Genomic DNA, 26,375 nt, shown 5'->3' with positions numbered 1-26,375 from the left:
AGGCTCCAACTATTACTGGCTGGCTGATCAAAATCCAGCTTCAGCCCAAGGATGTCTGTAACATTCCTGTAGTGTCCTGGAAGTGAATGCAATGTTGTGCCGTTACCGTATTACAGGAAAACATAAATAAGCAGAACTGGGTATGAAGGTTTCTGTGGGCCCTGGCTTCAGCTCCCAAAGGTGAGGACCTACTCCTGGATGCAAACGCTGTGTTACAGTTTTAAGCACTTACGTACAAAATTAACAGAATCAAATTGCTGATGCTAAGTAGTCACCACCTGCTCAGTAAGCAACTATACAGAGAGGCTTTTGTACTGCCAGGAGAAACACAAGTGTCCAGCAGGAGTCAGAGAGCCCTTTCTGGAAGAACAAGAATTATTTTCAAATGAAAATAGAAAAAAGAGGATGTGAAAGGAGCAGAAATAGAATGCAAACCCATATAGAAAACTCCCGTGCAATCTCTGGTGTGTAGAGGATGTACAGGGCAATAATGTTTATATTTTCCAGTTGTTGCAAGTGCTGGCCAAAAAGAATGACTCATTCAAATATGCTTAAGAGCTGCACTTCGAAAATAAAAATCTGGGCGGACAGGTACTGCCATGGAAATGTACACAACAGTTTGTTTAAATAGTGTCTTTCACAACCAGCTACTCGGTGACACGTGACAAGCTATAATACTGCAGTCACATCAGTACCTATTCTGTCCCAGCTCTGTCACCTTCTTATGGGTGCGTGCTCAGCACCCTGGTCACGCTGACCTGCCCAGCTGCTGCACAGCTCTCATCTGCTCTCAGGCATGTTTCAGCCCTGAGGATGTGGCAGTACAAACTCTTAGTCTTACTGGGCACCTGCTCTTCTCGTACTTTCAGGGTTTTACTATGGCATGCAAGCAATTTTTGCAGGTTGTTTAAGAAAAGCAGAGTTTTAACACGAGAAGTGTTGTGTAAAACCCCATCCACAGAGAAACCATTGGAAAATACACGTGTGCTGTCAAGAAATACCTACCCTCATTTTGGGTGAGGTCTGTGGGTAAAAGCATGCTGTCTTCCTGATCTTTAAGCAGCTTGCTTGCTCATATAAAAGAGGAAAATATGGAAAAGAAAGCCTGCTAGAGTCTCGTTGTGCACTGAGGAACACAGACACAGCATCTCAAACACGCGGTGTGTCTGCAGGCTCAGAGATTCCCCTGCAGCCACCCCGCCGTCCCCTGTCCCCTCTGATGGCTGTCCCTGCAGGCAGCAGCTGGGAGGCATTGCCTCCCCATCCCTGAGGGGGTTTGCAATGCCCCGGAATGGGAGCTGTCGTGAATATTGCAGCAGAGACGCAGTGGAAGAGACGCAGTGGAAATACCCCCGCAGCCGCGGTGCCTGGTGAGCTGGCTGGTTGGAGGCGATCATCACGCCGTGCAGTGCAGGCCGCATTCCTCTGCCTTGAGGTCAGCATCCCAAACCAGTCCGACTGATGCCAGCACCTCGCCACACCTGCCAGTAACGTCAGTAAAAGCCAAATCCTCACCTCCAAGAAGCTGGCATCAAAGCCCTCTTCAGTCCTTTGTTACTTTTTTGGCAGCCCTAGCCATCAAACATCTCCATGGGGAGGGGGATGGGCCAAGGCCAGGCTGGGACATCAGCCTGGATGTGGCTGGAGGTCAGGATCAGGCCCGATGAGCGGTCTCCTGACATCTGGCAGCTCCACTCCACTAAGTCTGAAATTTCTAGGGCAGAGTCAAGAGGCTCAGGATGGAAAACAGTATGAGCAAGGCTTTAATGGAGAAGGTAAGATACTGCAAGATACAATCCAGTAACATGAAGGATTGCATTGTGTATGGTATCACTGCTGTGGTGAGCTCTACCTTGATCGATCAAGCTACAGGGAAGGGCACAGTAATTCTTCTAGGTTGTTCTCCATTTGTGTGGGTTTTGGTGTCAATTATTGGGTTTTTTTTTTGAGATTCCAGTAGGTCTCGAGAAAGCTCTCTTTAGTCTGGTGGCAACAATGAGATCTAGGCACTATTCCAGCCTATATAGTGCATCTGCATCTAAACTGGGGCATTTCAGAGGGCACCTCATTTTTAAAGGAAGCTCTCAAGATAGCTCTGTGCTGCAAGCTGAAAAGGCACCCAGCCTGCAGCAGGGAGAGGGATGGAGCTTACAAGCCTTCAAGGGCACGGTCTTAAGTTGTGCCAGGGGAGGTTTAGGTTGGACATTAGAAAGAATTTCTTTACCGAGAGGGTGATCAGGCATTGGAATGGGCTGCCCAGGGAAGTGGTGGATTCTCCATCCCTGGAGATATTTAAAAGGAGACTGGATGTGGCACTCAGTGCCATGGTCTAGTAACTGCAGCGATAGTGGATCAAGGGTTGGACTTGATGATCTCTGAGGTCCCTTCCAACCCAGCCAATTCTATGATTCTGTGATTCTTTCCTCCTCCTGCAGGGCAAAGCCTAAGGAGCAAAAAAGCCATAGCAGGCCTAGCTTGGGTGCTGCTGCCCAGGATCTTCATGCTTCTGTGTGATACCACACTGCTGTGTGCCCTTTTTTGCCAGAATTATGAAAATCTCTTCTGAGGACAATTAGACACTATTTCCCTCCTCCTGCATCACAGAATTTGTCTGCTCATAATTGTACCTAAGATATATATGGAGGGATGAGGCATACCCTATAGATAACATACAGTACTGCTGCATGTACCATCCCTTTCCTTTTTTATTTGTAAACATCTCAGGAGGAGTAGAATCACATGCTGAAAATGTAAACCTGGCTGCATTTTTTAATGCAGTTGAGTTGAGAAATGAGGAAACAAGACAGATTTACATATTAGACTATTATAGACCCACGTAGGATGAATAGTCACTGAAGCTTGTAATAACATTTTTGACACAGGTAGTAATAGGACATAATTACATTTGAAGTGTTTAAGAGAAGGCACTTCTCATACAGGCTAACCACAGGAATAATTAGAGATGCAAAGTCCATTTTCCTCATGTGCTCTCAGACACAGAATATATTAAACTATGTACAAACCCAGAGGTTGTGATCTTTTGTTCTGCAAATTGACTAACCTCATAATTACAGGTTTTTGTATAACTAAAGGCAGTTCCTTTTGATCTGGACTTCTTCTAGTTTAGGTTTCTTTACATCAAAAATATTCACTGACCTGGTTTGCACAGGGGATGTCTCTGAGCAGTATTAGTGAGACTTTTTTTTGCAGTAGAGCTCGTCACACCTTGAGGGCTGTGGATCTTTAATTTTCAGAAGGCAAAATCGCTTGTGTGTCTCTACCATGGTTGAAGTGGCTTGTAGCTACAAAACTCATGTATTCCTTCTGGCAATATCAGCCTTTATAAGTCAAACAAGCCCCATAAAACCTCAGAACATCATTTGTTTCCAGTAGTCACAACTAATTTATCACATACGAAAGGAGTGCGACACAGGACAGATTTATTTCCATAAACATGATTTACTTTACTGTCTCATTAAACCAAGCAATCAGCCAAAGCTTTAGGTGTGACAGAATTTTCTGTGAGGATACATTGACTCTGAAAGCAGATGTTTCTCCAGGACTGGAGTTCCTGTCCATTCACCAAGGAAGCAAGACAACTCACATTCCCAAATTCAACAAAAATCATAACCAGGGGCTCTCTGTCTTTTCTCACCACTCGAATTCCCTTTCAGGAGAGCACATCAGCAGCAGCCTTTGTCTCCAAATCTTTCATGTGCCTACAGTTGCCCCAGCTGTGCTGAAAGCCATGGATGTATCAGAGCATCTGTTCCAGGCAGAGTGCCTCAGTGCTGATGCTGCCATCACTGCCCTGCAGAGCCCAGGGCAGCACCAGGAATTTTTGGAAAGGCCCTCAACTTCACTGCTCCTTCTGCTCTGCAGCACACACACACTGCCCCCAGCAATGAAGCTCATTTCCCCTGTGTGCTCTTTATTCTGGGCAATAAATAAACAAAACACATATTATTGCAGGTGCAAAAGCTTGTAACTGAAGATGTGGTTATTATGCATTTATCAAGCATGACACATCCTGACTGTAACACAAGCATCCATGTCAATAGGTTTAGCAGCTGTATTGCCCTGAAGACTGGTCCATATTTAGAAGGGTAAATAAGATTCTTTTTTACCTCAGTGGTTGCTGGCAAAGCTCATAATAGGTCTAATAATGCTCGTGTCCTTTGGGAAATATGTATGCTAATTTGCCTGTGTAAACACTCACTTAGGAGAATCTAAGGTTGTGCTCTGCCTGGCTCTTTGTGTTAACTTCACATGTTTTATAAAAACAGTTCAATAAAAAGCTTAATGTCAGGGCCTCTTCTCACTGAATCAATGCCACGAGTCAAACTCCAGCAGCCCCAAAACATATCTGTGATCTTTATGATTTCTTCACAGAATTTCCCCAGTCCTACTCTGCTCCTAAGTAAAATGCTTTTTGGTGCATTCCATGGAGATCAAATGAATTAAGGCTACTTTTGTCTTTTTTGGTCCTGGTATCCTGGGAAAGTCATGCCTTCTGACAGTTTTATTTCTTGGCATCCTTACCTCTGGTCTTTGCAACTTAGGCATTGAAAAACTGGCCTTCAAATCCCGGGAAGGGAGCCCATAGCTCCTTCCCAGTTCCACAGCTTTGTTAATCTCTTTGCAGTGTCTACAACCGTGAAGACTGTTTTTCTTGCTTTTTAAAAACAATTTTCAAACGTCGATTGGTAGCATCTTATCACTGATTGCTGCTCAGCATGAAATGTGATTTATGAATGGAAGGCACGAAAGTGGTTTCCATTGCTGCCATCTTCTGGTGCGGTTAATGAACTCCACATGGCAATAACAAAGGCACATTAACAGTGAAGAGGAATTAAACAAACTAAAATAGCATGTAAATCTTCCTGAAGGCGGTTGTTAGATGCCAGCAAAGCATCATAAATGGTAATACACACCAGAAGGATCATTGCCAGCTGAAAACTGCAGTGCTTCCTGCAAATGTCTTGCCCTTTGTTGTAGTACCAATGTAACACCCTTGATGATGCTAGAAAACACAAAGGGGGAAAAAAAAGAAAAAAAACCACAAGGAAAAAAAATAAGTATTTATCTGTTTTTTGGGAAGCATTTGATGTAGCAGTCAATTTTATGGTTTTGCTGAAGTAATTTCCCCGCTGTTTGTATGGCTCTTTCAAGTGGGGAAAAAAAGAGAAGAACATTTTGGGTTTTAAGCAGGTGCATGTGAAACAATGGAAATTGCCCAGGAAAGTTCAAGGAGAGGTGCTGGGTTAGAAGGAAATTTGCTTTCTGCAGCTGATAGCTGACAATGTCTCTGTAGTTACTGTACTTTGATAACTGTGGTAAATGAAAGAAAAATTAATACATTTCCTGGAGTTCAGTAAAGGCAAAGTAAAAATTGCCTTAATCCGAGAACAAATAAATAAATATCTTATAAAGATATCTTTTCTGCACACCATAACACATTTCAGAGCAAAATAATAGCCTTTGTTGTGCTCTGCACAGTGAGCAACTTCATGAGATGCACAGCTAAATCCAGTGGGAGCCCACCATACCACTACAAAATACATTGAATTTCTGCCCTCATTTTGTCAACAAAAGCACAGTATTCTGTCTGCATCCCATTCATTTGTGCTGAATTTCTGATTCTTCGGAGTTCTGTGATTGCACTGGCTTGCTCATGAGCTCAAATTAATTTTTAATGAATTAAGAATAAATAAAGAGGTCAATATTTCCTGAAATCCCACCTATATTCTTACTGCAAGCTTTCCTAATCCTCATCCATTCATGGTGCTGCCGTTCTGAGGATGCTGGAGCACTCCTTAGCTTCTTGATCTCTTCCCCAGTCGCTGCTCCATTCTCCAGCCAGCCAGCTGGCTCCAGTGGCTCCCTTTGGAGTCCCTTTCCCTGACTAAGCAGTGCTGCCATAGAACTGCTTTGTGCCCCAGCTCTCTGCCCTTCCTCCACAGATGTTACCATTTCAATGGGCACACACAGTCCCTCAGCAAAGCTAAAATACTGCTCTGCCAAGTTCCTCTTGGCCAAGATACTTCCTGATGCTGATTTTTTTTTTTTTTTTAAAGAGCTATTGCCAACTGTGTACCTTTCCCACCCCAAGGACAGAATGTCTTTGGTTTACCCTGGATGGCAGCCTGCCCACATGATGGCATCCAGGTTTCTGGAGTTCAGCATGGTTTCCATATGATCAGATTAAATTAGTTGGGGATAATAAATGATTTGGCAGGGCACAGCTCTCTCTGGAGTGTAGTCATTTGTGCTCATCAAATATTTTGCATACAAGATATGCAAAACCCAGAAATGTAAAACCTAACTTTAGATAGAACCACTTTTCTTGCATGGTAAAGTAATAGTCTTAAATAAAATGTTCCATATGAACACCTACCCCATGCAATAAACTAAGTCATTTTTACTTCTGTTCTTTTAATCCCACTATCATTTACTCTTGTGGGATACACCTGGATCTTATGAAATTGATCAAAAATAGCCATGATCAGAATTTGGACTTAGTGTAGGGTATCACTTCTGTCCAGAATAAGGTGGCCAAAGATGCCCTTCTCTGCTGTTCTTATGGCTTTCCTAGTTCATGTGTCACGTATGAAGGTGTCTAAAAGAAAAAGAATTAACACTCATTAGAGACAAGTGCCACCTAATGAGGAATTCACTGTGCCCTATGGTGGCAGGCAGGTGCCTGGTATGATTCAAGGCTGCTTACAGCAAGGAACAGCAGATTTACTGCTGTCTCATAGAACGGGTGAGAACAAAGGTTCACAGAAGACAGTATGAACTATTTATGGTTTATTTGTCTTTTCATAATGAGTATATATGGCAGACATACCTGTGGGAAAACTTCCCTTACATTTGGCAGAAGCAGATGCCTGGAAGCATTTGCAGGCAGATCAGAGCCTGAACGAAGCATTTCAGTGAGCTGTGTGTGTGCATGGGGAGCAGGAGGAAAGCTGGAAGCTCACGGATTTGCGTGTAGCAGATGGGGCTAAGAGCACTTCCCGAAATCCTTTTTCTGCACTTACACTGCTCAGCAGTTTTATCATTGACCCCAGAAGGGAAATGGGAGATTGAGAGGCTCTGTGGGCTCACCTTTCCTTGAAGGTATTTCTTACTAATGGGGCAGATGATGCTTTAGACTCTTTCGTGCCTCTCCTTCCACCTAAATTAAGGACCAGAGGGGCCATGTTTTCCAGCCCAGTGGCTTTCTCAGGCACAGGTATGTCACACACACAAGAGTTAATTCCAAGTACTCGTTCTGTGGACAAAATCTGGTTCCTCACAGATCATTTCACATGTTCCTCTCACATCCTCCCACACACGATCATCCCAGTTGCCTCATCATCTCTGCACCCACTCTCATGTAATACTGGCCAGATCTCCTCTGCCTCCCTTACCCTTTTCCTCATTTCTTTCAGCTGCACATCATGTTTTCGCTAATTCCTCACTGCAGTGCTTCATTTTCCTCTTAAGCCTCTATATTTTTGGCAGCTCAAGAAGAAGCAACATATGCTCTGGTGGGGTCAGAGCTAGGTGTGTGCAGCCTGGTTGCCAGAGTGCACGTGCTGTTCATGCAGCAGAGTGATGCCTCTTGCAGTGGAGGAGGGCAGAGCTACCCTTTCCTCTCCTCATTTGGGGGTACTCCCTCAGTACTCTCTGCTCTACCCTAACCAGTCACTGGCACTTTGTGATTCTTGTAGGAGTTAAATATCTTTTTTAAATATCTTTTTTTTTTAGAAATAGCCTGACAGCCTCAGGAGGCTGTGTGGGATGGGGAGGCAGACAGGAGGACAGGCAGCCACTACAAGTCCACTGCTCCAGTTCCTTAGAAAACCAATCTAAAAATGAATAGCATTGAAAAATGGATCCTAAGGAGCTGGACTCATTACTGCTGCCTTTTGTCTGTTTACCAGGCTTCTCATCTCTCATCCTGAATTTAGATCGCAAGGTCCATGGGACAATAAATGTAATTTTACTCTCTGTATTCTCCATTGCAGTAATAAAACAGTAATAATAGATAGAAATGCACAAGATTTGACTAGATTCATTCTCTGTGGCAATTAACTCTCATAAAATTGTTTTAAAAGCCTCAACATATGGAGCCAGTGAACTCAAACTTCAGTATGATTGAAGATGCTGCAAAGTGCCCCCTGACCTCTTCCCCAGCTGCTCTTTCTCCTCCACCTGATATAATTTTTTTTCTTTCTTTTTTTTTTTTCTTTTTTTTTTCTTTTTTTTTTTCTTTTTTTTTTTCTTTTTTTTGCCAGTGTGACCTTCTAGCACTCAGTATGCCAGGTCTCCATCTCAAATCTGTTGTCATGGAGATTTGAGCCAGTGCTCCCTGGGGACAGTGTGCCTCTCTCAGCCACTGGAGTGACAAGCCCTGAGCAGAACTGCACCCCCAGGAATGCAGTCCCCGGCAAGGTCTGCCTGCCACAGGGTTTGTCAAGTCTGCTGGCAATGCTGGGTGTCACAGGCTGAATATAGCACAATGAAACAAGCTCCAGATTCTTAAAAACACCAGGGTTTGTCCAGGCTTCCCTGCAAATCTGCAAGCTTATCACAGGGGGTCACCCACTGGCTGGCTGCACTGATGCAGCATTAAGAGTTATGAAATGATAAAGCAAGATTTAATAATGATTTAATAACATCTGTGGGGTGGGCTGAAGCAAGGTGTAGTAATCAAAACTTTGGCTTGACATTCAGTGCCAAGAGCAGGATATGAGGAACATCACAAAACAATGAATCAGCTTACTAGAGTTAAATTTTCTTCCTTAATTTGAACAGTAGGATAAGCGATTGATATTTGTGCATGTTACAAGAGGACCAGAAAGATGGAGGTTAGCTCTCACAGGAAGAAAAGGCAATATTAAATATCTAACCAAGATGAATAAAAGAAAACCCTGGAAACAGATAGGAGTAACGCTATTCTCAGTGGTTTGAAATACAGCAATATTTATGACTACGGTCCTGCAGGATATATGTCAAATTTCCATGTCTCAGGTGGCTAGTCAAATAAAAATTAAAATTTTCTCTTTTTCAAAAGAAGGAGGCAAGAGCTATGAAACCAGAGTACCACTTACACTCTTGTCTTCCTGTGTTGAAGATTTTGCCTGCTCCTTGCACATCAAAACAGTCCTCAAATCCACAAAACTGTTGTTTGGCTCTGTCTGTGATCCAGCCCCCAGGTGATAAAGAATATTGCTGAGTTTTAGCATCTGCTAAATCAGCAGCCAGCTGGAACCGGGGAGTTTCACAGAAGCTCTGTTTCTGTTTTTATGCACTTTGGATACCTGCTGTTACCCTTAGTCTGAACCCAATAAATGTGATGTTTGGCAAGGAGACATAAGTAGATAAAAAAGGACAGGAAAATAAAGGGGTCAGCATCTCAGCCATCTAACATTAGTCAGCATTGGGCCTTGTAAGGTTAGGCCTTCCTGAAACAGAGACACCTTGAATGCAAAAGCTGCCCCGGGGTTATTTGGAACCCCATGAGCAAAGTCACTTCTACTGCACATGACCCCAGCAGGGTGGTGAGTCTACGTGTAGCGCTGGAAGACATGAAGTCTCTTCTGGCTGTTAATTACAGAGGGCTGGGAGAGCTTTTTTGCTGACGGTGAACAAAAGCGACTTCTCAAGAGGCTTTCCAGGTGTGCTTAACTTTCACAACATAGGCTGCATGCAGGCAGACTGCCTGCCCGGCGGGCAGGGTTCCATGCAGCAGAGAGAGGTGAAGGTGAGGGCTGGGGAAGCCAAGGAGAGCAGGCTTGAAAGCGGTGTTGTGAGCTCTGGGCTGGGCCTGGCAGCCATGGCTGCTTCTGCTTTCCGCACCCACCTGCAAGGCCAGCTGGTGCCTGCCGGGTGCAGGCAGAAGGAGGAGGGTCCTGGCAAGTCCCCAGGGGTATCGAGTGGGAGGAAGGCTCCATGTTTCTGTCACTTGGCAAGTCTAGTGATTTAACAGAGCCTAGGGGAAAGAAGAGCTTTCATCAGGCCAATGCGAGGGCTCAAGAGAGCATGGGGCTGCCCAGGGGCACTGGTGTGGTGTGGCCACCCAGCTACCTGTTCTCCCCCACGCCTGTCTGCCTGGCAGGCTCTGCTCAGCACCCAGCCAGCACTGTGGGATCCAAGGGCTTTCAGCTTTGACAGGTGAGGTGCTGGGTGCTTCGTCTCCAGGGCTGCAGCCTGAGCTGCACCTTCTGGCTTCCCCGGGTGTCTCCGGTGCCCTCCTGGGCCAGGAGCACAGCATAACTTCGCCGTGGGTTCTTTTACTTGACTCTGCTTTTGCTTTGCCCCATCTGAAGATACAGAAGGGTTGATACTTCAGGCTGCACCAACATCTGTGGCCTTATTGCTGTGCTGGCTCTCTTCGTGTATTACTCGCAATGTCCCCAAGCGAGTCACTGTCACCGGGTGCGTGGGGCCAGGGCTGGGGGGGAGTGTGAGGCTCTCCCGTCTTCTCTCGTCTTGTCTGAAGCTGGCGATGCTCTGTCTCTCTGTCTCTGTCTCTCTCTCTCTCTCGCTGTGTGGCTGCTGGGATAAAGCCGTTTCCTGCCTGAGGCTACACACAGGAAAGTGCTGTGGTTTCTCACAGACATTAGGAATTAAACACACAGACTTTGAGGCATGGCTGCTGCCTGTACGCGTGTGCTGAGCTCTGTAAGCCTCTGGGGGATGGCAGATCACAGCCACTGACACAAAACACTTTTCCCCGGCTGGTCTGAGGGCTGCTCGGCATTCCAAGCTGCACAGAGAAGCAACCGCGTCTGTTACAGTGCAAAAGTTGTGCTGGTAGGAGCCCTACCAGAAATGCAACACCCAGAGCAAACCTGAGCCGCAGTGGGCTCCGATGGGAGACGCAGTGACGGGAGTGCAGTGGTGGAGGAAGGAAGGAAAAGCACAGCCAGAGGGGCAGCGAGGTGGTGAGATGAAACCATGGGAGCTGTTAGTGTGTGTGTAAGTTAAAAAGGGATTTGGAGCTGAAAGCAAAGCAAGTATCAGGAAAAGGAACCGAAAGGAACTCCTGAGTCAGTTAACAACCCCCATGACCCCCAAATATGTAATGGTTTACAATGTTATCCATTGGAAAAGCTGCCATGTTATACCTGAAAAACCTTCTTAAGCATCAATATCAATGCCATTTGAGTGGCAGATATTCTTTCAGGACCTTATTCTCACATAAGTGTTAATCACGTGCTTATGCAAGAATCAAGCACTTGGATACTCAGGCTTGTACAGCTTGTACTGCATCCTAGTTTAAATTCCAAGTAAGTCATGAAACAGAGTCACTGCAACTTGTGTCTTAAGGAGGACAAAATACCACTCCTATCTCCAGGTCCTTTCTGGTATTACTACAGTGTAGCAGATTTAAAATACCACTGTCAATAACTATTAAAAGATCAATTTCAACAAACAAAGAAACATCCTTAAAGCTATTGTGTTAAGGTGCTAGTCCAGAAGTGACTAGAGCCAGCTGCTTGTCTTGGCATTTATTTTTATCCTATTTAGCCTTGGGGTAAACATTTAGGCCAAGACTGATTAAAGCACAGGCCATGTAGGACCAGTAGCTCTGATAATTCTCTGGAGGTGGGAAAGTGGGTGGCAATGTGGGAGCAAGCAGGGTAATAATAACCACTGACTGATCTCATAATGACTGTGAGATTCTTACCGAGCTGGTGGTGGCACAGCACAGATAACCAGTGGGACTGGACTGTGAAAGAGCTCTTGAGACCAACACATACACAAAATGACAGCCTGTGCCATCACTGAATCAATGGCTCCAACAGTACAAAACATTGTTCATTTTTAGAGACTGCGTGGGCAAAGACTGCCTGATGAGTATGCTCTGTTTCCTGACCCAGTAATGTCAATGGCATAGGAGTATATGATCAGATGTTTAGTGGGGTGTGCTGACAAAGCTTCTCTGCAGAGAACTGCCCTAACTGAGGAGATGCCTCTGAAGCTCGCTGCCTGGTTTGTTTGGTAGGATGTGTGATCTCTCTGATCCCCACTAGCTGCTTCACAATGGCACCCTGCCCCAGTATATACACTGCCTTGTACAGCCTGCCAGACCCTCTGCACTTCCATCCACCTCCTTGGCCCCCTTCCAGGAAGCCTCTCCTTCCCCCTTTGTTGGGAGGCAACTCTGGTGTTGTCTCCCTGAGTTAAAATAGTTCAGGGGCCATGGACTCAGGCAGCAAGACTGAATCACACACCTTCTTCATCGCCTTTTTTGAAATGTGTGTTTTGGCACCAAGTTCCCCGGTTCTCCTGAACTCACTGATTTGTAGAAGTCGCAGCCATATCAGTCACACTTTTGGGTCGCTCTTTTCAAATGATTTAAAACTTTCCTCTTGTAGAATTCTGTACAAGTGGCATGAAAACCTTCTTTCCTCTTCCTTGCTTGCTCATTATTTTTTCCTGTTGCTTCCACCCACTAAGACTTTAATCTTGGCTGCTTTTCTAATCCAACCTTTTCTTTTCACCTTTGTAGGTTACACACTCTCTGCATGGATGTGAGGTTTTTTTTTTCTCTGTCTTTCCTACCTGTCTCCACATTGCAATTGGAGACAGCTTCTCTGAAATAAAGGTTTAATATAAAGGAAATTGCCTTGCATTATACTGAGAATGCACTTGGGCTTCGATAACACTGCAGACCAACAGGGAGCAGTACCACACTGCATGCTGCTCCTTGCAGACACAGCACACACATTGTCTTTCTGTGGGCAAAAAATAATTTTCCAGCTCCAAAAGAGGAAATTCAGTTGATTGTCCCTAGCTGAACATCTGTTTCATGAGCATGTGTTAGCATCCTTACCTAAATGAATTTGGTTTGTGCACAAATAAGAGACAGCAGGTGGAAAAATGGCTTTTTTGGTAAAGCCACTACAAACAAACGCTTTTTACCTGTTCAGTCAAAACCCTTACAATAACAATTACCTACCCTGTGTTTTCATGGCTACAGGGCCCCAACAAATAGCTGTGTGTCTTCAGATGACATGCACACATGCTGACTGCAAATGAGATTTTAAATTATCTCTTCTAAATAGTTAATATAGCCTAAATGAAGTGTAAAGAAAAAGAATTTTTTAAGCAGGAGAGATAGAATGGTGTCTTACTTATGCACAGCACTTGCAGTCAGCCTGAATGCTTCTCCTTTAGCACAGTACACTAATTCCACTCAAGGCTTGCCATTTCTATCTCCCAGCTCAGATAATAGGGCTGCCTCAAAATTAGAGGTGCTGCAAGCCCATGTTTTGTCATTTGCATTATAGGGTGCTGTGGATCAGGGTCTTTGGCTGCTGTGAAATGGAATAGACCCACTGAAAAGCAAAGAAAACCTGTCTTGTAAACCAAGACACTGCTCTCTGTTTATGGTCACACTATAACCTGCTTGTCATGGCCAGATGATTTAGTTTTCCATCTTATAGGGTATCAGTTTCCCTTGACAACAAGAGCAAAGAGCTCAGTGAGCTTGTGTGTGAGTTACCTAGAGTCTAACTCCCAATAATTTTTATTTTCAATCCATCTTCCAAACTCCAAAGGCCCTGTTTTACAAGGGCCTGTAGTGACAGGGTAAGAGGGAATGGTTCCAAACTGAGAGGGTAGATTTAGCTAAGACATTAGGAATAAATTCTTTGTGTGAGGGTGGTGAAACTCTGGCACAGGTTGCCCAGGGAGGCTGTGGATGCCCTCTCCTTGGAAGTGTTCAAGGCCAGGTTGGATGAGACTTAGAGTGAGAGGTGTCCCTACCCAGGGCATTGGGGTTGGAACTAGATGAACTTTAACATCCCTTCCAACTCAAATAATTGTATAATTCTATGGCTCTAAATTGCCTATAAATTCCCTGCAGAGATATGTAGAAATACAAGGATTTTTTTTAATTTTTTTTTTTTTAAAAAAGAAGCACTCATTATTCCTGGGGCAAGTGGGGAGCCCTGTGGGAGGAGGGCAGTGAGGCTGCCACATCCCACTGCCTCCTGGGCAGAGCCCTGAGCTGCAGCAGCTCTTGTGGGTACAGGTCCCTAAAGGCCCTGTGGTACTGCCATGCAGCTGGGGGTGATGATCCTGTGGGTTCCTCCCATTCCTCTGCAGGAAAGGGGCTGTAGAAAACTCTGATAAAGCACCCTGTTCTTGTCAAGCAGATGTCATGCACAAGGAACTGTAGATTATTGTATATCTGTGGAAATTGTCTCACAGCTGTGAAATGTTCTTTTGGTACAAAGGTTTCTACCTTTGAAGGAGGAGACCTCCCACCATTGCTCTGCCAGCAGCTGGTGTGTTTCTGTACAGAAGTTCAGCCCTCCCTTTGTACAGCTCACTGCTGTCTCTGATCACACCCACAGAGGGTCTTGGGGGGCCTGTGGTGGGGTGCAGCCATGCAGTTACCACCACAGTCCAAGCAAGATGCAGGAACCAAGTCTTGAGCAAACAGTGATAAATTTGTGGCTTCAGGGCTGGTTTTGACAGAAGCTGAAATGCCCCTCCTTTGTGTGAAGTCAGTCCTCATTAAATGGCTGCTCTGAAATGAGTCTCTATTGCTACTTTTAAACAACTACAAGGAACCCAACCTTCCTCAGGTATTTCCTTCATTTTTAGGTTGTGCTAAGAAGATGCTGTTAAAAACCTCGTAATAGAGAAGAAGCATGGGGATTCCTACCAGCACTCGCAGATATTTGCAAACAACATTATCTCCCTAAAATTGTTTTGTTCTGTTTCCTTCCTGGCTTCTGGGTGACAACATTGGTAACAACAAGCATAAGACAAAGAAGAAGGAAGCGAGAGTTCAGTTCTTCAGATATGAGATCATCCCCAAGGAGAAACTGCCTTTATTTTTGTATTCTGGCTTCCTTTACTCCTGTAACTTATCTTCAGCTGCCCATTTGCCCTGTTGCTGTGCACTGCCTGAAGCAGAAAGAAGCCACACAGAAGAGTTACTGTTGTCTCCCCCACCATTTCTTCTGGGTTCACAGACCTTTCCTACCATTTCTTGCCCTAGTGTGCGACATAGACTATAGTCAGCAACACCTGCCTAAAAAAGGGATTAAAGGAGGGAAACAAAAGCATTTCAGAAAAAAACCCCCAAAATAGTTAGGCACTTCTGTGTTGGCAGAACAACCTTATAGGAAGGTTGTTTATCACACTGATTGTAGATACTGCAGTTGCAAGCAGCAATGATGGTGAGAAACTCCAGTGAACATCAGCCAGAGATACCAAAAGGGGAGAAGGAGGGGGAGACAAAATCTGCAGGTAAAATTATTCATGGGGTGTTCTGATGCCTGAAAAACCTAACACAAACAAAAGCCAGGCCTGTTGCTCAAACCTCTCTCCCCCTCTGAGCAAACCCATGGGATTTGGCAGGGAAACCCCCCCAAGATGAGGCAAGACCATGTTGTTTCTGGGAAGGAGAAGTGCCATGAAAGCTTCTGTCAGCACCAAGGACATCTTTGATGCTGACAAAGTATGTAATGAGGAAGATTGTCAGAACACAAAAGTAGTATTAAAAGGCCCTGAAAGCCTTTTAAAAGCCTTTGTACTCATTCTAAAAAGTCTTGTGCCTTTTATCTTCAGAGCTGTCAAATCAACACTTCAAAAGATGCAGTTGTGGAGTAGGAGTAGATAAAAATGCTACTTAAAACTCATTCTGTTTTCTGTTAATTTGTGCTTAATTTCTGCCTTTTTCAATGTGTCCAGATTATGTTTTCATGCTTTTCTTCCCTGACACTGAGTGTAAAGTTATCCTTACAAAAAGTCTGGTGTCATTTTTTTTTTCCATCACAAAAAGCTACACCATTTGGAGATGAGCAGAATACCATGAAACCTGCATTAAAGCTGTGGCAGTTCTTGTCACCTTGTCCTTTACCTTAATGCTGAAGCATTTGTGCCCACTCTGATGCTGAGCTCCTCTTTTGCCAGCAGGCAGGAGCTGGCACTGTGGTTTGCTGTGCCCACATGAGCCAGTCCTTCCTCTGTCCCCCTGACTTTCAACCCCACACTCCACAACTCTCCAGAAAGACTCCCTATGCCTTGCCACCTACTCATTTCTCACTAACTGGGCATTGAGTTTCCAGATGAGACGCAGGTGCTGGCAAGTGACAGTTTTAAGGTGTAGTTAGGTTTTCTTCCTTACCTATTTTGCTTTCAGTGGCTTGTAACCAGATACTGGCTTTTTAAAGCAGGGTACAGCCATGCACAGGCTTAGAGAGCTGCAAAGAAAACCTGCCTTTAGTGTCCTTCAGAGTGGGTGTGGTTTCCCTCCCTACACAGACAGGAGAGGAGGAAAAGGTGATGAGGTGTCTTTTCTCCACCCCTTGCCCTACAAGCTCCTTGGCTGCATGATCATAGAATCATAGAATTGGCTGGGTTGGAAGGGACCTCAGAGATCATCAAGTCCAACCCTTGATCCACTATCGCTGCAGTTACCAGACCATGGCACTGAGTGCCACATCCAGTCTCTCTTTAAATATCTCCAGGGACGGAGAATCCACCACTTCCCTGGGCAGCCCATTCCAATGCTTGATCACCCTCTCGGTAAAGAAATTCTTTCTAATGTCCAACCTAAACCTCCCCTGGCACAACTTGAGACTGTGCCCTCTTGTCTTGCTGAGAGTTGCCTGGGAAAAGAGACCAACCCCCCCCTGGCTACAACCTCCTTTCAGGGAGTTGTAGAGTGATGAGGTCTCCTCTGAGCCTCCTCTCCAGGCTGAACAGCCCCAGCTCCCTCAGCCTCTCCTCACAGGATCTGTGCTCGAGTCCCTTCACCAGCCTGGTTGCTCTCCTTTGGACCTGCTCCAGGACCTCGATATCCTTCCTGAACTGAGGGGCCCAGAACTGGACACAGTACTCGAGGTGTGGCCTCACCAGTGCTGAGTACAGGGGCAGAATCACTTCCTTGGACCTACTCGCCACGCTGTTCCTGATCCAGGCCAGGATGCCATTGGCCTTCTTGGCCACCTGGGCAAGGTATGATGTGACTCTTCCCTTTCTGAGCAGGGCTACGTCCCCTCACCACACCCTGTTCACAGGGTGTCTGGATGCTCCCTGCTCTTACCTGAGCCAAGAAGCAGCAACCTGAGCTGTCTGCATTTGTACTGTGGCTCAGTCTAATCAGACAAGGAAGTTTGCAGATCAGAATAGATGGTATGGGAAATAAAGGTGTTAATGAGCTGAGAGAACCAGGTGAACTGACAGAATTCCCAGAAAACAGTGAGCCAGGTTACGCTGTGCTTGCAAAGGTGACTGCAGATGAAAGTAGCAGAGCACTGTGCCAGCACAGATTCACAGATTCACAGAATAACAGAATCGAGTGGGTTGGAAGGCACCTCTGAGATCATCAAGTCCAATCCTTGATCCACTACTGCTATGGTTACCAGACCATGGCACTGAGTGCCACATCAATGCCTTCTTAAAAACCTCCAGGGACAGAGAATCCTCCACCTCCCTGGGCAGCCCTTTCCAATGCCTGATCACCCTCTCTGTAAAGAATTTTTTCCTAATATCCAACCTAAACCTCCCCTGGCAGAGCTTAAGTCCATGCCCTCTTGTCTTACTGGTAGCTGCCTGGGAGAGGAGACTGACCCCCCCCTGGCTACCCCTTCCTTTCAGGGAGCTGTAGAGGGTGATGAGGTCTCCCCTGAGCCTCCTCTTCTCCAGAAGAGGATCACCTCCTGCCTCCCTGGTGGAACACCTGGGACCCCTCAACAGCATGAATGCAGGAGAAGCCACTGCCATGGTGAGACAGCCACCAGCTGGGAAGCTGCCTGTGGCCTCAAAAGTATGGGCTAATGCTTTCTGTTATTTGGCTTTCTGTTCCTGCAGGGAAGGAGGACGCCAGCATGTGCCTTGTCCCCAGCATCCCCAGGGACAGCCCCAGTCTGTGCTGTACCCCCAGGAAGCCCTGCCAGGCTGCCCTGCAGTGTCTGGTTGCTGATGACAAGTCACTCTGATCTCCCTCCCTGTTTCCAGGATTTCCCTCAAAAACTGTAAAGCCACTAAGCAGTCTTCCAGGGCAGAGGGTGACTGCAGGAGCAATACAAATGATTAAGGCAGGCTGAAAAGCAGTGATGTACCAAACTGAAATATTTTCTCTTTTTTTTTTTTTTTCCCTTAAATAATTATATTTTACTTTATGATTGCTTGCAAGAAATTCTTCTTTTTACACTGCGTAACCTTTGACTCCAGCCCAGTGGTCCTTCAGGGAGATGATTCTTGACTCCTCTGTAAACTGTGTCTGCAGCACTGGTATCTCCCACCTGAAGCTTTGTGATGCAGAGTTCCTGAATTCATGAAACACTGAATTTGCTAATTATGGCCTGTTTCAAGGCATGTCACTTGCCCTACATCCCAAGTAGCCTGGATAAAAGATGGAAGTAGTGTCTTCTCTTGCAAGTTATTTTTGTTGGAGACAAAATATGTGAAACTAAAATAAACATCTCACAGGGAGGGGATGAATTCTGCAGTATTCTGGACTTCTTGCATGAATCATTTTGTGTGTCTGTGTGTTCCTCTTTTGATGACTTGGCTGAGCAGAAGTAATGAGTCTGGTGCATTTAAAGCCTCTCTGAATTCTGCTCTTGGTTTCCATCAGCATTATGGTTTGTGCAGCAAAGTTGTTCAAGTGACATTGGCTTACATGGAGGATTAGATTTTTCCTTTGCTTTTAAGATTTCTCAAATGGTCTGTACAGTACAGGGTAATATTCATGTCAGAAAAAAACTGTAGGGATTATGCTCACTTGGTTTGTTCTGCCAGCACTGCCTGTGGTATTGAAATGATGCTGCAGACATGTAAACATACTATGAAGACTTGTCTGTGTGACTCTATGATGAGGGTTAAAATATCTCATTTTACAAAGAAACTGGTCCACCTGGAAGAGCAGAGCAGACAGGAGCAAGATTGTTAAGGATAGTATAGTAGATTATTAGATCGTTTTCATATGTTTTGTGAGCCACAAAAACTCTCCTGTGTTCCAGAGGGATCTGGACTGTGTGTAAATCAGTCTGTGCTCAATCTTCCACCCATCATACAGTACTAATCACAAAACCCATGATTGTCATGTGTTACATTTGACTTATCCCCTTCACTATTTTAAAAGAGCTGTTCACAAACTTTCCAGCACTATATTCCTCTGCTGAAAAAGCAGGTCAGTTTAGACCAAAAGGTCCTACAGGGAAAGGTCTTATTTTGACAATATCTTTTCCATTTAGTGTATAATATTTTGTCTTCCTCTTTCAAAACAACTTTTTTTTAAATAGTGGTGTATTTCCGTAATTAAACTAGTTACCAGTTCTCAGTTGGAATGCAAAATTAATGGCCAACTAGGATTTTTCAAATGGGCAGCAAGTGAAGTTTTCAATAATCTATTGTCAGTTTCTATATTTACTGTAATTTCTTCAATTCTGACTTCCAGATAAAAAGAAGATAACAAAATATATCTGACCAAATCTATTATTTTTAAAAAATCTTTCATTTTCTCTCCTGCAAGAAAAAAAATTGCATAATGCCATAGTTGTTACAAGCTGAAATCACCAGCTTTTTTTCTAGTCCTTCTGTTGTGTTGGTGAGAAGATGTATGGAGGGAATACCATGCAAATTGACTACTATTATATAAAATATAATATGATAGAATGAAAGGGCTTTTATTTGCCTGCTGAATCCTCTAAAAAGAACCTGTTCCAAGTTATTATTTTGCTACAGTGGCACAGCTGTCCCTGGGATTAAATGGCTGCAAGGTGAGCATGAGGAGTTAAGTGACAACCTAAAAGGCAGATGCATGGTCAGTCATCCCTTGTGATTCTTTCTTTATGGTCTCTGTGCTTTGATCCCTCTCTGTGAAACAAGTAGCAATTCTCCATTTCATGGGGAGTTTATGCTGTACTTGGGAATTTCAGAGCAGTAACACAGACTTGCTGGAACCTTCCTGGCAGCAGCTATTTGTGCAGTCACTGCACAGCACATGACACACTGGGAAACTCCTCTGAGACTGCTGACTTTTGAGACATCTTGGGTTTGCTGTCACCACTCATGGCAGTTGCAGTATTTTCCACTTTCTGTGTAGCTGTCAAATACTAAAAATGTGCTATAAATAGGTATTCATTCTAAAGAAGCACACTTCTTGGGGTGTGTAATCTACGAAAGGTGTATAGCTCTCCTTAAACATCAGATGCCTGAAAACACAAGCAATTTAGCACACAGCCACTGCTCCAGAGGAACCAATTCCACGTGCTGCATCTTCCATTGTGCTGCCTGGGAAGCATGAGACTTCCCCTCCGAGAGAAAAGAAAGAGAGGACTCAAAGTTAGGCTTGGCTCTGAGACAGCCCTGTGCAAAGCTTCTTGCACTCTGTGTGGAGATGCCCCTGCCAGGGACACGGATGTGCCCAACATTTTGGTGCTGCAAGGGACAAGAGCTGGCTTGGGAAGCTGCTGGTGACCAGGGGCCGTGCCAGGCAGAGCTGGCCAGAGGTTTGGTGGGGGGATGGCCAATGTGACAGCCTGATGCACTCCGGAGAGGGATTTGGCTTAAGAAATGGTTTTTACTCCCTTTTACTGGTGTGCATGTGGAGCCTGACAAAGCCCTCCACATGGGACACATGGGTTGCAGAAAAAAAGACTAATTATGTTTAAGAAAAAAATGTGCCTCCAGCTTACACTAATGCAGGCACTGGTTTGCTACCTGAGGCATTTATAGGTAAGCTTAGACCATGAAACTTAGCTATATGCCACCACAGTTTTTCAACTGCCATGCTTCTTACCTGGTCAGTATTCCAGATTGAAGCTTCTGTAACCAACCACAGAGAATCTAATTCAGCTGTACAGATTTTTACCAGCTCAGCAAGCATTTCCGAGGTTTCTTAGGCATTATCAAATTGGGATCCTATTTTTTTAAGGAAAAGAGAAAAAGAGTCTGTTTTTAAGGCCATTACATTTCAATTGCTACACGTGTTTCAAATTAATTTTCTTCTCTTGTACAAGTAGGTGATGTCCTAGTAATACCTCCAATGCTCAGAGAAACCAGCAACCCCACTGCTGCCAGCAGTGACTGGGGATATAAGGGGTCTGAATATGTGCAAGAAGCCTGAATCAAATGAAGTGAGAGGACAGAACTCTGGATGCTAATGCTACAAATGCTTTTTCTTTGCTGGTGCTCCTATGGCTCTACTTCCCCATGGAGCAAGAATGCAATGTTCAGAGGAAGAAAAATCTTCAAAAGAGTCAGAGGTAGACAGCAGATCCAAAACTGAAAAGAAAGCAGCATAGAAAAGGAAAAGCTGGTGTAAAGTCTATTTCCAACAGAAGGATTTCACAAGCAGTCTTCCAGGCTGACCCTTCCTCTCTTGTTTTCCTGACTTGCTTCTAGCCTCCGAGAGCCTGATTTGCAAACCAGCAGTCTGCAAAAGGCTGTGTGGAGCACCTAACTTGCATGTCTGATTGCTGGAAATGCCAGATTTTCAGGGTAGTGACAGTAATTTAGCATTTAACTGAGCCCTGCTGTTGTACAGGAATGTCTGAGTGCCATCCTGGGCAGATGTCAGGCTTTTTCCTCGTGTGTGTGTATCATCTCACATCTCCAACCATATCAGGTTGCACAATAGGATTACTATATGACTGGCTCTTTAAAAGGGCTTGACCAGCTAAGGTCTAACCTCTGCCTGTAGGCAGTGAAAGCAGAGGGGTTATTTTTGGAATGGCCTTAGCACTCTCTTTTACTGTAAATGAAGATTTAAAGCAAGGATGTTTAGTTGGCACAAACTTCTAGCAGACCTTACTTTGTTCTCTTGCTAACACAGAAATCTTTTTAGTGGCCAACCCAGTTATAATATGCAGTCTTTATAACATGCAGGCACCATGGAAAAATTGGAAAAATTGGAACAGCTGGAGGAATGTCTACAAGGTTTTATACCATACCATGTCCCTTTTATTTGGAGGTAGCTTGGTGTTTCTTTACAGAATTGCCTCATGCCAGAGATCTGTAACCTCATGAGTTTTGTGTAGGGAAGATTTCCAACTTAAACGCAAAGTAGATCTGAGTCAAGTCAGAAAAAATGTTTGTCTAAAAAGCCTAGAAATGCAACTGTGCTTTCATAACTACAAAATATAGCAGAATAGCACAATGATTGGAAAGTAGCAAAGACCTTCCCTGCAGAGATAAGTTAGGTATAAGTTACATGCAAGTTACATGTAAGACTTCGTGTATTTCAATGAAGTAAAAAATGGGGAGAGAAAATAAGAAAGAATTCCTCATTCCCACTGGGTAATTATGTGTTTGCATTCAAATTCCTTTGCTCCTGTTGAGCAATACCTCTGTTTGGAAAAGGAAGATACCATTCAACATCCAGTTAGTAACAAGGGCAAAGAGTGGTCCCATGTGAACACAAATGGATGGGTATTGGAAATAGGAAAATGTTTTCAGTATAATATCCCAAAAACAGCTGCTGCAAACAGATACATAGTGAGCAAAAATGGCATGCAGGTGCAGCCTGAACTTGTAAGGTACACTTGGGATTCCTGTGTGATAGTGCCAGGATCTTTCCCTCTTGCCAGGTACCTACAGTGTATGTTGATTTACTGACACTATATTTGAGTAGTTTAGCACATTTAATTCAAAGATCTCAAAAAAAAAAATAAAAAAAAATAAAAAAAAATGCAACTTAGTGCTTCAGAATGCCTTTCATCAGCTCAATGAGTAGAGCTGGTTCATGGCTCAGGTTCACCCAAGTGTGGATGCTGGAACTTGTGAGGAGAATATTGTCAGCCTCCCTTAACAGGCTTAGCAATAGTTAAGTGCCTTAATGACTTTCAGGTAATTCTGGAGAACTGCTTTTCTTACAAGGGCGTAGGTTTGCACTACATTTTTTTACTGATTTTAAGACTTCAGCATGTAACAGGCAGACCTTCACACTGCAGCTACACTGACCTTCCAGTCTGTCACATCCCACAGGTGGGTCAGGGGAAACAACAGGTTACAGGTTACAACCAGCAAAACTTAACAAAGCAACGGGTGGTGAAAATACCAATTTAGGAAGAGAGAGAGAGAGAGAGAGAGAGCAGGCTGAAGAAGAGGTAGGAAAGCTATCTTTGATGGATCTTGGTAGGAAGTTCAGGTCCTTGGATGGGCAGATGATGTGCATCCAGCATTTCGAGTGTGCCTCTTTTATACCACCTGACCTCACCTTTTTTGGGGGGGCTTTGGCATATTTTACAAAGCCAGGTGTTCACTTGGGCCCCTCCAGATGGGATGAAACAGCAATAACCCTCATTTCTGAGCATGCTCCCTCTCCAGTGTCTTTACCCAGGGCACACAGAAGATGTCACTCTGCCTCCGCAGGGTGCAGCTCTCCTGCCCCGTCCCTTATGGAATAAGGACAGTGTCCTCCTGTCAGGGTGTCCATCAGACAGAACTCCCCTTGCAAGGACAGTGTTCAGCTGATGGGGATGGCCACTACAGGAGGGGCTGCTCTTGTGAGAATAGGGCTCTGTTTATCAGGGTGGTTCCCCAAATGAGGGTGTGTCCCTGGGAGAGAAGAGAGTCCAGATGGCTACTGAATGAGGCTTCCACCTGAGCACTATGTCCATTTTGTCAGAGTGGCTGTTTTGAGACAATTATTCTTTTTGGAACTCTACAAAGTCCCTGCTCTAGGTAAATTCAATGACTTCCATAAACATAGAAGTGTAGAATTGGGCCTTCCTAGAAAACATGAGGGCAATTCATTAATGAGATACTTCAGGGAGGGAAAGATGTGGCTTCTGAGAATATGAAGAAAGTATTGGCTATGTGCCAGCTGGAAAACTGTATAGATCCTACAGTGAATAAGCCAAACCTAGTTATAAATAGATGCTAAGTGCCCATGGAGGATGAGAGAATGCACCTACCTGATGCTCAAAGGATAGAACTGGGACCTTGTATCTAGTACTGTCATTAATTTTTTATATTGTGCCAGAACCTAACTCAAAGCAGAAAAGGTACTTGTGTATTTTGGCACTCCACAAACACATATGGATGTATTCCTGATGCTCAGAGCCCAGGATCTAAATAGGATTAAAATGCAACAGAGGACAAGGAGTAGCAAGAATGTAATGATGCTGTTGGTATTTGCTAATGTAATATCAAGACTTTCAGATATTTTTTAAAGAGAGCCTACTGAATCATTCAATAGTCACCCTACCTGGTCCAAGAAAATAGCCTATAAAACAAGGATTTAGGAAACAAACACAAAAAGAATTTCTATCTAATTTTCAGTGCTTCCATCTGACTTACATTTTCCTGTAATCTGAAAAGGGGAATCCAGGCAATTACATACAGGACAGTTTCTGGTCTGCATAGGGGTTTGCTTATCAGTGTGGGATGAAGAGCATTGCCAAGGAGTCACAAGATAATGCAAAAGAAAAAAAATATTGGGAAGTTAGTATGCAGAAACAAATAGAAAAAAAAACTTTCCTTTTTGAAATGGAGTCTTTCCCCCAATAGTTCTTTCTTCATAAACAAATCATTCTATAAATAAGTTCAGCTTCTTCACCTTCAAGTGTAGAAAAAAAGGCTATCATTTATCTTCTTTTCTGACATTTGAGACACATTCAGAGAGCTTTCTAGAGAAGAGGACTTACTACTTTCTCTTTGTGTTTGCTGGTTAATTTATTCCTTATTATAAAATACTTGCCAAGTTGTACATATGGAAAACCTGATTAGGAGAGGATAAGCCTCTGAATTAAAATAGATGGCTGACCACTGTTTATCCAAAAAGGCTCTTTAGAAAGATATAAATAAATTAAACTGATAAATAGATTTAGGTTTTTTGAAACTCAAAATTTGCTCTGCAAGAAAACATATTTGTCAAATTGCCTTAAAGCAAGAAGGAAAGCTGCATTGATAAATGAAGGCACTGTGCTGGACCAGGAACTCTATCATTTTTCTGGGAATTGGCCAGCAAAGACAACAGTGTTACTCTGTAACAGCATGTCAGGCTGCTTCTGCCTTTCTACTGTCAGTTTTATCTAATGCAATTGCATTTATGCCTTTTTCTTTCCCTCCTCGCTTATTTCTCTACAAAACTCTAAGTGCTAACACAGAAGTTGTGGGTGGTAAGCTTCTGAGGCTGGAATAAACTGCTTGCTAATAAAGAGGAACAAATATCATCAGAAATTTTCAATTCCCTTATCTTAGGAGGCCTTGTCAGAGTTAGGCACAACAGCAAATGCAGCTGCCTGGCCTTGTATGCTCTTCTTAGATTGCATGACCTGCATTAAATTGCATTATGCTCAGTCTGATGTGTCCCCACAAAAATTAGATGTGTGGTCCATGCGGCTGTTGAAGGAAAAAGAACCACCAGAAGATAATAACACATGTGCTTGATTTACAAATCTTGAGTAAACCCACAAATATTTGTCAATGGCACTCTCAAATCCCCAGATCAACTGATTTCTTTTAAGAAAACATTTTGGATAGAGTGGGAAAGACAAAAATTTATGCACTGGAAATTGATTGCAAAATATAAAAAGACTTGAAACTAGAAGCAGCGTGGCTGAAGGTACAAACTCCAGGTGCCTCCCCTCAGCAAGCCTGCACCTATAATGAACACCCACATTCTGCCTCCTCTCTTGTTGCCTGAAGAGACCCCTGGGGAGGGGGTTGTTCAAATTCAGTGTCTGACCTTTTAGATGCTGGCTGATGACTGAAAACCAGTGAATATGCACTGATTAAAGTTCTCAAATTAATCTCCTGGAGGTCAGGAGATGCCTCCAGATGTCAGATGGTACAACTTCCAGCTCCTGAATGCATCTGAATTCCCTTCATGCAAACAAGCAAAGGTACAATTAATAATGCACAGAAAATAATGACTAAATGATAATCAGATATATCAGTGGCTCAAAATCTCTTGAACTCTTCTTTAATGTTGCTGGACTGAAATGGAATGACTTGAGTTCAGTGACTCAGTGGTATTTCTGTGAGAATCTACTTCATTAAAAGAAAAAGGCCACATAGCAGGAATGGTAAGATGAAGCACTAGGAAGTGGGGTACAGCTGCTCTCAGCCCCACAGCTCTTTCTGTCCATTCAGGTCAGGCCACTCTTCCTATTGTAGTCTACACATAACTTTTACACAACAGAAAGTATCTTTTCATAAAGCCTGCTAACTCCCACTAACCAGAAAGTGGGGCACACTTGGTCCCTTCCTTCCTTTCTTGCTCAAAGTCTTGTGTCTGTGGTTTCCAACTAAATGCTGCAGAGGCTGCTCCCAAAGTGATCAAGGGAAACAGAGTCCTGCCCTGAGTGTATGTGACTGTCTGTGCCACAATCTTCTGAGGGGTCTGTGCCTCCTGGAAACAGAGTTGAATATTCCTGCACCATGTTATTCCTCCGTAATCC

At 44.1% G+C, this 26,375-nt stretch overlaps 2 long non-coding RNA genes across 2 annotated transcripts in view; one reads left to right on the top strand and one right to left on the bottom strand.

Annotated features, from left to right (window-relative positions):
• Positions 1-21: 21 nt before the first annotated feature.
• Positions 22-8,042, top strand: LOC139791426 (uncharacterized). Its single transcript, XR_011723920.1, has 2 exons — positions 22-1,775; positions 7,762-8,042. It is a non-coding gene; the product is annotated as an uncharacterized lncRNA (long non-coding RNA).
• Positions 3,440-26,375, bottom strand: part of LOC139791425 (uncharacterized) — a 30,427-nt gene continuing 7,491 nt past the window's right edge. The window contains exons 2-3 of the long non-coding RNA XR_011723919.1: positions 9,854-9,982; positions 3,440-5,023 (exon numbers count right to left, since the gene is read on the bottom strand). This is a non-coding gene — a long non-coding RNA (uncharacterized lncRNA). The remainder of the gene's footprint in view (positions 5,024-9,853; positions 9,983-26,375) is intronic.

Source organism: Heliangelus exortis, chromosome 1 (genome assembly GCF_036169615.1).
Source record: "Heliangelus exortis chromosome 1, bHelExo1.hap1, whole genome shotgun sequence".
Classification (NCBI taxonomy): domain Eukaryota; kingdom Metazoa; phylum Chordata; class Aves; order Apodiformes; family Trochilidae; genus Heliangelus; species Heliangelus exortis.
This window is presented reverse-complemented; position numbering and strand designations above follow the sequence as displayed.